We start from the raw sequence: 15272 nt of genomic DNA on the forward strand, positions 1-15272 counted from the left end.
TGATGTCAAGATATTCACTATCTGTTAAGGAACAGATAAGAGGAGGAAGGAAAAATAGAGGACACACAGCCCTCTAATAACTGGAATACAAGACCAGCGAGTTTAAGAGCTATGATGGAGCTACAAAGTTCTAAGGAGAAAATTAATTCTGACTGAAGAAGCTTCACAGAAAAAAAAGGAGATATCTGAGCTGTGCTTTAGGCTGAGGGTTTAAAAGGTGAGGATAGATAAGAGGGATAAAAAAGGACATCTGAAGGTTGAAATATTGAGTAAAAATCTAGGAGTATGAAAAAATGAAGTTAATATAATACAGCTAGACAACAGGATGGTGTGGGATAGAAATACAGAATTACAGATTTTGAAAATCAGAAAATCTACAATCCAGGGGTATCTTTAAGCTGAAGTCTGTGGATGGCTTCAGGCACACGGCAGCTCCTGTAGTTATATGCAACATTTTATATGAATCAGCAGTTTTCTGGGTATAAAGATCCAGAGCTTTCATTAGATTTTCAAATGTCTTCTCCAAATAAGGTGCAAATACCACAGAATTTGTGTAGTTCCTTTATTTACAGGTAAAGAAACCATCCCATGACCTGCCTGTGGTCCTGCTGGCTCATGGTAGAGGTTAAACTCAGAAGTTTATCTTGCAACTATTAGTCCAGTATGAAGGCTGGAAAGAAAGCATGGAGTCAAACTTATATGGCACTTTTTTTTTTTTTGTAAGATTTATTTATTTATTTGACAGAGACAGAGAGAAAGCACAAGTAGGCAGAGAGGCAGGCAGAAAGAGAGGGAGAAGCAGGCTCTCTACTGAGCAGGGAGCCCCATGTAGGGCTCGATCCCAGGACCCTGGGCTAAAGAAAGCCACTTAACCGACTGAGCCACCCAGGCAACCCTAGAGGGGACTTTAAATGGAAGACTAAGATTACTTAGATTCTCAACCACTCAAATATTTAGCATCCCAATTTTGAAATAGACTAAAATTTAACTATTAAATTTTCTGAATTTACAGTAATAAAAATATTAGGTGCTATTAAGAGTAGTAATATGACAGAACAACAAAAAATTTAAACAATACACTTTGCATTTCCTCTAAAATATTTTCATGTTCTAAGGACTTTTTGTTCCGATTGACGTTATTTTATACTGTCAATACTATCCTATGGAAGCAAGGTTTGCTTTGATATTTGCAGGCTGTAATAGTCCTAACAATTCTAACAGTGAATTCCTTATTAAGTTATCCAAACGATACACATTCATCCATACATAAATCTGTAGCTATCTGCACAGTAACAAATCATTTTAATGCTTTCAAAATGGAACTCAGATTGTTTCCAGAATCTGTTCCTCTAATACCAAGCTTCTTGGAATAATGATACTTAATCTTGGATTAATAATACATTCATTAGTTCCTGAACTGATGCTACCTTTTATTTATTTAAAACCAAATTACACTATCATTACTTCTGAAGAAGTAAAACTAGGTCTTCTTCATCTGTCACAGTAAGAAACAGTTGTCCATTATAAAGATGGTTCAATGCTTAACTTATTTAAACTGTTTCATCTTGCTTTACATAAATTTTCCTGCAAATTTGGGACTACATCACTTTTGTAAGTTAAACAAGTTAAATATCAAAGGGATTTATTATTTACAAGTATTAGCTCTAATGAAAATAATCAGCACATACTTGTTTAGTTTCTTTATAAGCACTTTTCTTAAATGGGGGATATTTTATATTCTACGTATTACCAAGCAAAATGTCTAGAACTCAAAGTAGCAGGCAGATTTCTCCTCAAAAGGCAACTCTGAAAGGGAAACAGTAGCTGTCTGGAGCTATTATGAGAAGAAAAGTGAGGTCAAGTCACTGCTAGCTGGGAAAGAGTCATCATCTACTAAGTGTGAAATGCCTATTAGGTGCCTAGAAATCAGGTGTGAAATGCCTTGGGTTTGAAAAAAGGATAATTACCTCTTTTAGTCAGAGGTATGGTTTAGCTGGATCCATGGAACCCCCTCACCGTGGAGTTTCTCATTTAGTAAGGTCCTTATCTAATCACCTAATTCTCTGAATATTTCTAAATGACCTTTTTCTAGAAACCAACCAGTTTATTGAGCAGTTTCAGAATTCTCCACTAAGGCTGCCAAAAGTTCACCTTTTAGTTAACAAGGACCAAAGACAGTACTTTTGTAATATTATCACCACCTAAGAAAGTTGATCCCACACACTGATGCCTATCATGCCACCCTTCGAGTCTAAAGTTTTACCACTATTTGTTTGAAATGGAAAGTTTCCAATGCCATTAGAGGTGTTCTGCCCCATAACTCAAGAGATTCAATAGCCAAGTAAGAATTCTAAAATAAATAAGCTTAGAGTTCTCTATTTTTCTATTTGGATTTGCTACAAACATCGATCTCCTCTAACAGACCTTGAAATTAATTTCTTTCCTAAATTACTTCCATCATTAGTACCAGCATCATTCTGGCAACTAGGTATCTTAATTACTAATAGAGAGCCAGCAGAGGGAGCCCTAGAAAATGCTCTTTGACTCTAATATACTTAAATTTCCTACATTTCATAGCATGGAAAATACGATCTAGAACATAGGAAATTAAACATCCACAGAGTAAGTTTCTCTGGCAATATTATCCACTGACAAGAATCTCTTAGGCACCTAATTTTTCAAGCATCATGTTATTACTTCAATTCTTTCTGTCTACTCTAATACCTTTCAATTGCTGATTCACTGCCAGCTTCCTTCAAACCACGTTAAATTAAAAAACAAAACGAAACAAAAGCCCATCTATCTACCTGCCTACCTGGTTCTATAGGTCATCAGCATTTATTATTGGGACAGATACTACAGCAATTTAAGATGAATAGGTTAAACTGGTTAAGCATAATAGTTAAGATTTTACAAGATTTTGAAAAAAATGTACAACGAAAAGACAGAATTCTAGAATTTCTTGAATTCTAGAATTCAAGACTGATGTGGTTTTGAGGCATGATTTTACCTATTTATTAGCTGTGTGAGCTTGGGAAAGTGTATTTTTCTTTCTGGGCCTCAGTTTTTTCATTTGCAAGTAAACGATAATGTCATCTACTTTACAAGAATACTGTAGAGAGTGAATGAGATTATGAAACACTGAGCTAAGGCTGACATATGATAGGAGTTTTACAAAATTTTTTTTTTTTTAAATATGTACTGGCATGTTTGATGCTTGGAAGAAATCTTTTTTTTTTTTTTTTAAAGTTTATTTATTTAAGTAATTTTTACACCAACATGGGGCTGGAATACATGACCCGAAGACCAAGGGTAGCATGCTCTTTTGACTGAACCAGCCAGGCACCCCAGAAGTCCTACAAATCTTAAACTTTGCTTCCTAACTCTGCAATCACTACCTGAGGGCAAATTTTTATAACCAACAAATTCCTGGACACTACATTATTTTTCTAACCAGATATTAACGTCTCTCATCCCTTTGGAGGAAAGAAAAAGACCTAAGATGTTAAAAGAAATCATCTTTCAAAATGTGTCTCTCGGGCGCCTGGGTGGCTCAGTGGGTTAAGCCGCTGCCTTCGGCTCAGGTCATGATCTCGGAGTCCTGGGATCGAGCCCCGCATCGGGCTCTCTGCTCAGCGGAGAGCCTGCTTCCCTCTCTCTCTCTCTGCCTGCCTCTCCATCTACTTGTGATTTCTCTCTGTCAAATAAATAAATAAAATCTTTAAAAAAAAAAATGTGTCTCTCAAAAATCAATTCCAGATGGACAACAGAGTCCAGATGGACAACAGACAACAGAAGATCAAATAATAAAAGAATAAAAAGAATAAAACAATAAAACCATAAAGGTAAAATGATAGAGCCTTTAGAGAAATACTAAGAGAATATCTTTTGAGATTTTCAAATATGAAAAGACTTCTTAAACTGGATACAAAAAGCACTGTCCATAAACTAAAAAAATTTATAAACTAAACTATACTAAAATTACAAACTTCTGCTCATCAAGACAATTAAGACACTGGAAAGATATAACACACATCCAACAAAGGAACTGTATTCAGAACAGATTTAGAACTACACAAATCATTAAGAGACAGTAAAACCACAATGAGATAGGACTTCACATTCACAAGTTGGCTAAAATAAAGACAATAACAAAGGCTGGAAACAAACCCTCAACATTAATGATAGGAATGTAAAATGGTGCTGTCACTGTGGAAACAGTTTGGCAGATTCTCAGATGTTAATGAGTTATCGTATGACCCAGCAATTCTACTCCTAGATATATAAACAAGAGAAATGAAAGCATGTACATATAAAAATCTGTACACAAATTTCATAGTTACATTATTCACAGCAGCCAGAAAGTGGAAACAACCCAAATGTCTTTTAACTGATGAATGAACAAACAAAATGTGGCACACACATAAAATGAAATATTATTTAGCAACAAAAAGGAATGAAGTATTCATGTTACAACATGAATGAACCTTGAAGACATTATGCTAAATCATGAAGACCACAGATTATATGATTCCATTTATATGAAATGTTCAAAGAAGGCAAATCCACAGAGAGTAGATTAGTGGCTGCCAGGGGTTAGGGGTAGGAGGAATGTGAAGTAGTTGCTAATGAGTACAGAGCTTCTTTCTGGGGGTAATAAAAAGGTTCTGGAATTAGCTATTGGTGATGATGGCCTAACTGTGAATATACTAAACAACAACAACAACAACAACAACAACAACCCAGTGCATGATATACCTTAAAAGACTGAATTTAATGGTAGGTAAAATATATCTCAATGAAGCTACTAAAGACTGAATTTAATGGTAGGTAAAATATATCTCAATGAAGCTACTAAAAAAAACCCCAATATATAACATAAAGGGGAAATGGGGAAAGATTTTAGTTGACCCTAAGAAAAAAGGGTACTGATGTGACCAATAAATAAGAAAATATGCTCAACTTCAACAGTCGTCAAGAAAATGCAAATTAAAACCACAACATGATACCACTATACACCTACCAGAACAGCAAAAATGAAAAAGATGGAAAATATTGATACAGAACAATTGGAAATCTCAATTTCTGCTGGTGAAAATATAAGGAGCAAACCATTTGGCAGTATCTGTTAATACTGAAATACTGGACCAAATACTGTATATTGTACTGAATATTGTAGATATAAATTTAGTATACCCAAGAAACATGGGTACACATATGTTCTCCCAACACAGTTAATGTTCACAACAGCACTAGCTGTACTAGTCTTGAACTAAAAACTACACAATGCCCACGAACAGCAGAATACATAAACAAATCCTGGTATATTCTCTCAATGGCATGAAATATATTAATAAAATAAGAGACCTACAACAATACACATTTCACAAACAGCATTTGAACAAAAGAGGCCAGACACAAATGAGTACAAATGATTCCACTTATATAAATCTAAGAACAGGTCAAATTAATCTACGCTGTTAGAAATCAGGACAGTACACACTCTGGGGGGCTGGTGGGTAGTCAGTATGCCTGGAAAGGGATGGATGTTGGTTACAGGAGAATGCTGTTTGCGAAAATTCATCAGGCTATACACTTACATGCGCTTTAGAAAGCTTTGACATGTATTTCCTCTATTCAAAAGCAAAAATGAAATTATTACAGCCTGAGAACATACCCAATATTTCACTTAAAAAGAATGCAGTTTGAAAGCTAGCAATTGAATCTAAAAGAACTCCAGTAGTTAGTGCAAAGACCAAAAAGTAACTTACTCTAACGCTCATTCTTCTTCAGAATATTTCAGGTCACTTTCTTAAAATTAAAAAAAAATTTTTTTAAGATTTTATTTATTTGACAGAGAGAGAGAGATCACAAGTAGGCAGAGAGGCAGGCAGAGAGAGAAAAGGGAGGAAGCAGGCTCCCTGCAGAGCAGAGAGCCCAACACGGGGCTCGATCCCAGAACCCTGGGATCATGACCTAAGCCGAAGGCAGAGGCTTTAACCCACTGAGCCACCCAGACGCCCCTTAAAATTTAAATTTAATTAACCTATATCATATTATTAGTTTCACATATAAAGTCCAGGGATTTGTCAGTCTTATATAATACCTAATGCTCATTACACCACATGCCCTCCTTAATGGCCATCACCCAGTTACTCCCGCCCCCCAAATCCCCTCCAGCAACCCTCTTTTTGTTTCCTATGCTTAAGAGTCTCTTATGAGTTTGTCTCCCTCTCTGGTTTTGTCTTTTTTTATTTTTTCCTCTCTTCCCCTATGATCCTCTGTTTTGTTTCTTAGAGTCCACATTATCAGTGAGATTATATGATAATTGTCTTTCTCTGATTGACTTATTTTGCTTAGCAAAATACCCTCTAGTTCCATTCACATCACTACAAATGACAAGATTTCATTTTTTTCCTTGATGGCTGACTAATATTCCATCTTCTTTATCCGTCCTGTCTATGGACACCTGAGCTCTTTTCATACTTTAGCACCGTGGACACTGCTGCTATAAACACTGGGGTGCAGCTACTCCTTTGGATCACTACATTTGTATCTTTGGGGTAAATACCCAGTAGTGCAATTGCTGGGTTGTAGGGTAGCTCTATTTTCAACTTTTGGACGAACCTCCATACTGTTTTCCAGTGTGGCTGTACCAGATTGCATTCTCACCAACAGTGTAGGAGGGTTCCCCTTTCTCCATATCCTTGTCAACATCTGAAATTTCCTGACTTGTTAATTTTAGTCATTCTGTCCGAGTGAGGTGGTATCACATTGTGGTTTTGATCTGTATTTCCCTGATGCAGAGGATGTGGAGCACTTTTTCATGTCTCTGTAAGCCATTTGGATGTCTTCTTTGGAGAAATATCTGCTCATGTCTTCTATCCACTTATTGATTGGATTATTTGTTCACTGGGTGTGGAGTTTGATTAAGTTCTTTATAAATTTTGGACACTAGCCCTTTATCTGATAAGACATTTAGAAATACTATCTCCCATTCTGTTGGTTGTCTTTTGTTTTTTGCTGTTTCCTTTGCCGTGCAAAAGCTTTTTATTTTGATGATGTCCCAATAGTTCATTTTTGCCTTTGTTTCCCTTGCCTTTGGAGACCTGTCTAGCAATATGGTGCTGCAGCTGAGGACGAAGAGGTTGCTGCCTGTGTTCTCCTCTAGGATTTCATGGATTCCTCTCTCACATTTAGACCTTATGTCTATTTTGAGTCTATTTCTGTGTATGATGTAAGAGAATGGTCCATTTTCATTCTTCTGTATGTGCTCGTCCAATTTTCCCAACACCATTTGTTGAGGAGACTTTATTCCACTGGATATTCTTTCCTGCTTTGTCAAAGATTAGCTGACCAGAGAGTGGAGGGTCCATTTCTGGACTCTCTATTCTGTTCCACTAATCCATGTGTCTGTCTGTGTGCCAATACCATAATGTCTTGATGATTACAGCTTTGTAATAGAGACTGAAGTCTGGAATTGTGATGCCACAATTTTTGGTTTTCTTTTTTAAAACATTCCTTTGGTTATTTGGGGTCTTTTCTGGTTCCATACAAATTTTAGGATTACTTTTGCCAGCTGAAAAAAGTTGACGGTATTTTGATAGGGATTGTACTGAATGTGTAGATTGTTCTAGGTAACAAAGACATTTTAACAATATTTGTTCTTTCCATGAGCATGGAACATTTTTCCATTTCTTTGTATCTTCCTCAATTTTTTTCAGGAGTGTTGTGTATTTTTCTGAGTACAGATTCTTTGCCTCTTTGGTGAGATTTATTCCTAGGTATCTTATAGTTTTCGGTGCAATTGTATATGGGATCGACTCCTTAATTTCTCTTTCTTCTGTCTCATTGTTAGCATATAGAAATGCAACTGATTTCTGTGCAATGATTTTTATATCCTGCTACTTTGGTGAATTCCTGTATGAGTTCTAGCAATTTTGGGGTGAGTCTTTTGGGTTTTCCACAGAGTATGATATCATCTGCAAGGAGTGGCAGTTTGATGACTTCTTTGCCAATTCAGATGCCTTGAATTTTTGTTGTCTGATTGCGGAGGCTAGGACTTCTAGTACTATGTTGAACAGCAGTGGTGAGTGGATATCCCTGCTGTGTTCCTGACCTTAAGTTTTCTGAAAACTGAAAAAAAGTTGTTTTTCCCCACTGAAAATGATATTAATGTGGGCTTTCATATATGGCTTTTATGGTATTTAGGTAAGTTCCCTCTCTCCCTACACTGTGAAGAGTTTTAATCAAAAAAGAATGTTGTGGGTGACTCAGTGGGTTAGGCCGCTGCCTTCGGCTCAGGTCATGATCTCAGGGTCCTGGGATCGAGTCCCGCATCGGGCTCTCTGCTCAGCAGGGAGCCTGCTTCCTCCTCTCTCTCTCTCTGCCTGCCTCTCTGCCTACTTGTGATCTCTCTCTGTCAAATAAATAAATAAAATCTTTAAAAAAAAAAAAGGATGTTGTACTTTGTAAAATGTTTTTCTGCATCCATTGAGGGTATCATGTAATTCTTGTCCTTTTACTTATGTGGTGTATCACATTGATTTGTGGATGCTGAACCATCCTTGCAGCCCAGGAATAAATCCCACTTGGTGGTGGTGAATAATCCTTTTAATATACTTCTGGATCCTATTGGCTAGTATACCGATGAGAATTTTTGCATTCATGTTCATCAGGGATATTGTTGATTCTCCCTTTTGGTGGGTTCTTTGGTTTTGGGATCAAGGTAATGCCGCCCTCATAGGAAGAATCTGGAGGTTTTCCTTCCATTTCTATTTTTTGAAATAGCTTCAGAAGAATAGGTAGTAATTCTGCTTTAAATGTTTGGCAGAATTCCCCTGGGAAGCCATCTGGCCCTGGATTCTTCTGGGGAGGGGGGTGATTACTGCTTCAATTTCCTTGCTGGTTATAGTTCTGTTCAGGTTTCCTATTTCTTCCTGTTTTAGTTTTGGTAGTTTACTTCTCTAGGAATGTCTCCATTTCTTCCAGACTGCCTAATTTGTTGGCATATAGTTGCTCATAATGTTCTTATAACTATTTCTTTGGTGTTGGTTGTGATCTCTCCTCTTTCATTCATGATTTTTATTTACTTGGGTCCTTTCACTCTTTTTTTGGTAAGTCTGGCCAGTGGTTTATCAATCTCATTCTTTCAAAGAACCAGCTCCTAGTTTCACTGGTCTGTTCTACTGTTCTTTTGGTTTCTATTTCCTTGATTTCTGCTCTCATCTTTATCAATTCTCTTCTCTTGGTGGGTTTAGGCTTTATTTACTGTTCTTTCTCCAGCAAATTCTTCAGATGTTCTTTCAGCTCCTTTAGGTAAAAGGTTAGGTTGTATATTTGAGACCTTTCCTGTTTCTTGAGAAAAGCTCGTGTTGCTATATATTTCCTTCTTAGGACTGTCTTTGCTGCAACCCAAAGGTTTTGAACAATTGTGTTTTCATTTTCATTTGTTTCCACAAATTTTTAAAATTATTCTTTTAGGGCGCCTGGGTGGCTCAGTGGGTTAAGCCACTGCCTTCGGCTCAGGTCATGATCTCAGGGTCCTGGGATCGAGTCCCGCATCGGGCTCTCTGCTCAGTAGGGAGCCTGCTTCCCTCTCTCTCTCTGCCTGCCTCTCCGACTACTTGTGATTTCTCTCTGTCAAATAAATAAATAAAATCTTTAAAAAAAAATTATTCTTTTAATCTCCTGGTTGATCCATTCATTCTTTAGTAGGATCCTCTTTAGTCTTAGGACCACTCTTATAATCTATTTATAGTTACATGGTTGGGCTACTGATTTCCACTCCACCAATAGACAGAGAATAGCCAAAAGAACTGAAAGAGATGCTACTGCCACTTGATTACAGCAAAAAAAAAAAAAAATGATAGCTGGCAGAAAATGAGAATAAAAATTTCAAAAATAAAAAGTGGTGTTAAGCCACTTACCAAATTCTAGAAGTAGGTACTAAGCATTTATGAGAAAGCTGTAATAGTGGGGTGCCTGGGTGGCTAAGTCAGTTAAGTGTTTGACTCTTGATTTCAGCTCAGTTCATAATCTCAGGGTTGTGAGATTGAGCCCTGTGTCTGGCTCCATGCCCTGTGGGGAATCTGCTTGAGATTCTCTCCCTCTCCCAATACCATCCCATGGGTTCTCTCTCTCTCTCTCTCTCTCTCTCTCATAAAATAAATCTTTAAAAAAAAGTTGTGACTGTGTCTAGTTGTAGGGAATGCAATGATTAAAAAGAATGGTCTCTGCCATTAAGCCGTTTTTTAGAAGTTTTTACAATTACAAAGATCTGCACATGTGCTGTCCAAATACAGTAGCCACTAGCCACAGGTGAAAATGTGGCTTGTGTGACTGTGGAACTCAATTTTTAACTTCATTTAACATGAATAATTTATATCTAAGTTTAAACAGCCATATGTGGCTAGAGGCTACCACTGTGCACTGAAAGCCTAGGTGATTAAGTACATGATTTGTATTCAAATACAAATATAATAGAATATATGGATACCATCACAACAATTAAGGTATAAAAAGGCTAAAATATATTTATCATCTGTGAGTGATGCTGGGAAGCATGAAATACATTTTAAAAATAGATTCGCATATAATATATTCTTGATACTGAAAGCAGTAAATAATCCATTTTAAATAAGAAATTGACTCCATACAAATTCATTCCCTGAGAGTTCTAACAAGTACGCTGAAGTTCCACTTTATCCAATTCTTCTCAGGCCTCATAGTTTACTTTGAACAATTAAGAAATACAATGCAGCAGCTGAAAATAGTAAAGAGTAGTTATACTTAAAAATGAATGATAAAAATAAATGTTACCAAAACATGGACAGGTAGAATATATTATGAACACAATTACTGGCACTTACAGAAGTTGAACTTTTACACTTGGAGGTTATCTTACAAAAATAAAAATCACATCAGAAAAATACTTCCTTCATAAACACTCTAGAAAAAATAGCTACAATAAGCCAAAACAAAACTTGTGAGACTTTTTTTTACTCAAGAAGCAAAAAATGAGAACCTTATGACAGAAACTGCACAGTGAAGGGGTATCCATAAAAAGAAATTAGCATCCATGATTAGGAGCTGGATTTGGAATCACCAACTATATTTAAATTCTTCTTAAAGTGGTGTCATTCAGTTACTATAGGGAGTTTCAGTGGGTTCTGAAATTAATTTAGTGGGTCATTAATGAACAAATGCCAAAATAAAATATCAGAATAGATAAAATATAAAAAACTCAGGACTTAATAATGATCATTATTTTTCATGAAATGTAGTAGGACACACCAGTTGCAATGGAGAATAAATTTCTTACTATATTAAGAATAAAGTTTGAAAGACAGCCCTAAGAGATACCATTAACTGTTTTGTTCAAACAACTAAATGCAATTAAACTTTTGGCTTTTCTCTTACCTTCTGATCCTAGATCATTAGAAAGTTTTCCCAGATTTATCATGAATTTTTCTTTGTGTACAGACCTTACTGTTTTTTCTATACTGGTTGCTTTCCAGTGACGCATCATTCCCTTCTGAGAGTAAAAGTGCAATAGTACTTTATACTAGGTTTGGGTCATTTCACATGAACCACTCTCCGTTTTAAATCGTGGCTTGAGGACAGGGACAGCAGAGTAGAAGGAAGAAAAGTTTGGGTGGACTCAAGGGAAGGCATTCTCCTAATTCCACCAGTCATTTATGGATTTCCAGCTGAGGAAATGCCACAGAACTGCCACCTTAATGTAACACAGAAAGGACACTGCAAAGCTACTTTTGGAACACAGGATATCATCAAAGTAGGCATTTTATAAGGTGATATACATTACCCACATTTCTGACTAGTATGTGAATTATTTCTCTTAAGTTTTCTAACCATGGAGATGGTTCCATAAAATGGGCTCAGTGGAATGTGTAACTGTCTCTTTATTACTGCACCACCAATTCCTTCACACATGAAAGTTAAGTCCCTCTGAATGACTTTCTGTCTACACCATTATCTCCTCTCATATGTTAACATTCTCACTTTTGTGTTATTTTTAAAAAGAGCAGGGATGTTAAATAAGGCTAAAAATTAAGTTCAATCTGAGTATTAATGATGACTCATTCCAACCATACACATAAAGCCTCATTTGTATGTATATGCTTGGGAGATCAAAATGATGGGGTAAGACATAGGAATGTGATATAATAAAAATAAACCCTAAATCCTTCAGTTATTAAAAAATTTAAAAAAGGTACTTTTGGAGTTGGGGGAGAGCTCTTCTATGTCTGAAAAGGGTCAGTTTTCCTCTTTGGGACTTGACACAAGTATGTGGAAATTATTTTGACTAGAAGAGTTCAAGCTTTACTTGCTAAAACATTCTCACATGTTCTACCAAAATAACTCAGAGTTATGTTTTTCTGACTGACCCTATGGTGTAATTTATAACATATGAAGCAATCTGAAATAAAATTCTAATGGTAACTAAAACGAAATTAAAACCTATCAGTATACAGTACCTTCTCAGAGAAAGTTGTATATCAGGAAAATGATGTTGAAAGAAAGTGAAGTCTGCTCCAAAAGAAGCAAAAATTCTGACAACCTGTCACCAAATTTTACACCAAATACCAACTTAGGTATTTGTTTCTTAGAGAAAGAAAACCTGCTGCATGACCTTAGGCAATAATCCTTCCGTGCTCCTTCTCTTTAGCTGCAAAGTGAGGAGGTGACAAGATAGTTTCTAAAACTGAATGACTCACCATGAAATAAGTCTAACTGTCGCCAAGCTATCTATAGCTTCTACAGTGTAGATCAAACCCAACAACAGTATTTTAATTACAGAGATTCTCTTTGGCATTTTAATTAACGTGCCTAGTATCACTGTGATGCTAAGCAGTGAAAAGGACAGGGGTACCATCTACCTTTTAAAGACAAAATTTCCTTAAAAATGAGGATCCTTGGGGTGCCCTGGGTGGCTCAGTGGGTTAAAGCCTCTGTCTTCAGCTCAGGTCATGATCCCAGGGTCCTGGGATGGAGCCTCTCTGCTGGGGGGAAGCCAGCTCTCTCTGCCTACTTGTGATCTGTCTGTCAAACAAATAAATAAAATCTTTAAAAACAAAAAAAAAGAGGATCCTTAAAAATTAGCAGGCACATAAGTAAAACTAATGGGTCAGATATGATCCCAAACTTGTACATTAGGTTTTTTTTTTTTCCCCTTAAATTTAAGTAATATCTACACCCCACATGGGGCTCCAACTTATGACCCAAGATCAGGAGTCACATGCTTTTCCAAATGAGCCAGCCAGGTGCCCCAAAACTTAAGCAGTAAAGTATAGGGTTAGGTAATGGACGAGAAGTAGCCACTAAATGATCAAATAAATGTAAATGTTACCTAATATGCTTAGAGGTCTATTTTAACTAGTACTGCCACTACAATAGTGGTTCTCACTGGGTGATACAATAACACAGATGCTAATAATAAAGGCATCTGCTAACATTTACTGAGTCTTTATCATATTCCAGACCCTATGCTAAGGCAAATGGCTTTATTATGGAATATCTCATTTAACCCTTGGGATAACCAATGAGGTAGACAGCACTGTTTTATTTATTTTTTCCCATTTTCCGATTTTAAGTTTCAAATTGTTTTTTATTATTTGTTTACTTTTAATTTAACTTTTATTTATTTTTTAAATTAACATATAATGTTTTATTGGTTTCGGAGGTACAGGTTTGTGATTCGTCTTACATAATACCCAGTGACAACACTATTTTAATAAAGAAGTTTAAGGGCAAGGTCTTCCGTATGGTGGCAGTTGGCCAGAAAAAAAAAGTTAACGTGCTCAATTCTTTCCAAAATATATCATATACAATATGTACTATGGTTTTTAGTACAAAAGGTATAAGATGTACTACTATTATCCTTACTTTTCAGATAGAAATAATAGAGCTCAAAAAAAGTTAAAAGGCTTGTCCAAAAAAACACAATGATGGAGCTGACACTAGGATCCAGTGATTACCAAGAGTGGTCTCGGGTGGTCTACTCCGAAGTCTCTCAATATATTCATGTCTACCAGATGACAAGGTTCCTTATTGCGGATCATGTGCTGGAACGCTCTCTCATGGGTGCTTAGAACAAAAACAATCTTTAGCATCATTCTGCTTATGCTGCAGTAAATTTATTTGCAATGCCAAGAGGGACAATGTACAGTCTCTCAGAGTAACTATTTTGGTTCTGCATACTGTTTGGAGGAAAAAAAAAGTCATCTTACTTAATCACACCTCTGATGGCAAGCTACAGTTAAATCTACATTCTTCAGATACATACTGAAGTATGTATCAAACCTTTACAGATAAATATTTTCTAGATTAACTAGTATTAGTGAATCAATCAAAATAACATAATCCTTTCAGCATCGTATGAAAGCTAGCAAAATAAATGTACTGAAATTAATGGTTATTCTATGGTCAATTCTTTTTTCCCCCTAAATTCTGTTCTTATGAAAAGTCAGCAGTATCATTTTAAAAAGCCCTGTCAGTATGTGATCCAGAGAACACTACAGGTAGTGCTGTACACTCTACTACTTACTGACCAGAACAGAAACTGTAATTACACACTACCTGTGGGTTTCCCCAAATAAAGATCTTGAGGACAACAGCCCATACACCGAAACACACTTCATCACAAAATATGAAAGTGTACAGAGTGTAACACTGATTTGTTAGAAGTCCAGTAATATTAGGAAAAATTTATGTTCAATGATAATTGTAAGTCTTAAAAAGGTGTAAGGTTCACATACATTGTATTCCATGGTATCTATGAACTGAAATAATATAATTCCCACACTTGAAAGGAATTTCAAAGAATGTTTATTAAACTTCATAGTCTTTCTTTAAGATTTTATTTTTAAGTAATCTCTATACACCCAATGTGGCTCAAACCCACAACCCAGAATCAAGAGTTACATGCTCTACCAACTAAGCCAGCCAGGTACCCCAAATGCCCTATGGCGAGCTTGAACTCATAACTCTGACATCAAGAGCCACGTGCTGTAGACTGAGCCAGCTGGGCACCTGTATTCATAGTCTTTTAATAGGAGTGATCACTTTTGGTTCTGCATACTGTTTGGAGGAAAAAAAAAAGTCATCTTACTTTAGGTGGGTGTTTATAAAGCTTCTTCGATTATAACTTTATATCTGAGAAACATCAAATAACCCAACAGTTTTCCTTTTATACTCACTCTGTTTTCAGAGTGAGTGAGGAGAAAAGAGGGGAGTAGTGAGATTTTTGT

At 36.2% G+C, this 15272-nt stretch overlaps 1 protein-coding gene across 1 annotated transcript in view; it reads right to left on the reverse strand.

Annotated features, from left to right (window-relative positions):
• The window catches only part of GORASP2 (golgi reassembly stacking protein 2), a 36879-nt gene that overhangs the window by 16565 nt on the left and 5042 nt on the right, over positions 1–15272 (reverse strand). The window lies entirely within an intron of this gene.

This window comes from Mustela putorius, unplaced genomic scaffold (assembly GCF_011764305.1).
Source record: "Mustela putorius furo isolate JIRA1106 unplaced genomic scaffold, ASM1176430v1.1 tig00003869_pilon_pilon_pilon, whole genome shotgun sequence".
Lineage (NCBI taxonomy): Eukaryota > Metazoa > Chordata > Mammalia > Carnivora > Mustelidae > Mustela > Mustela putorius.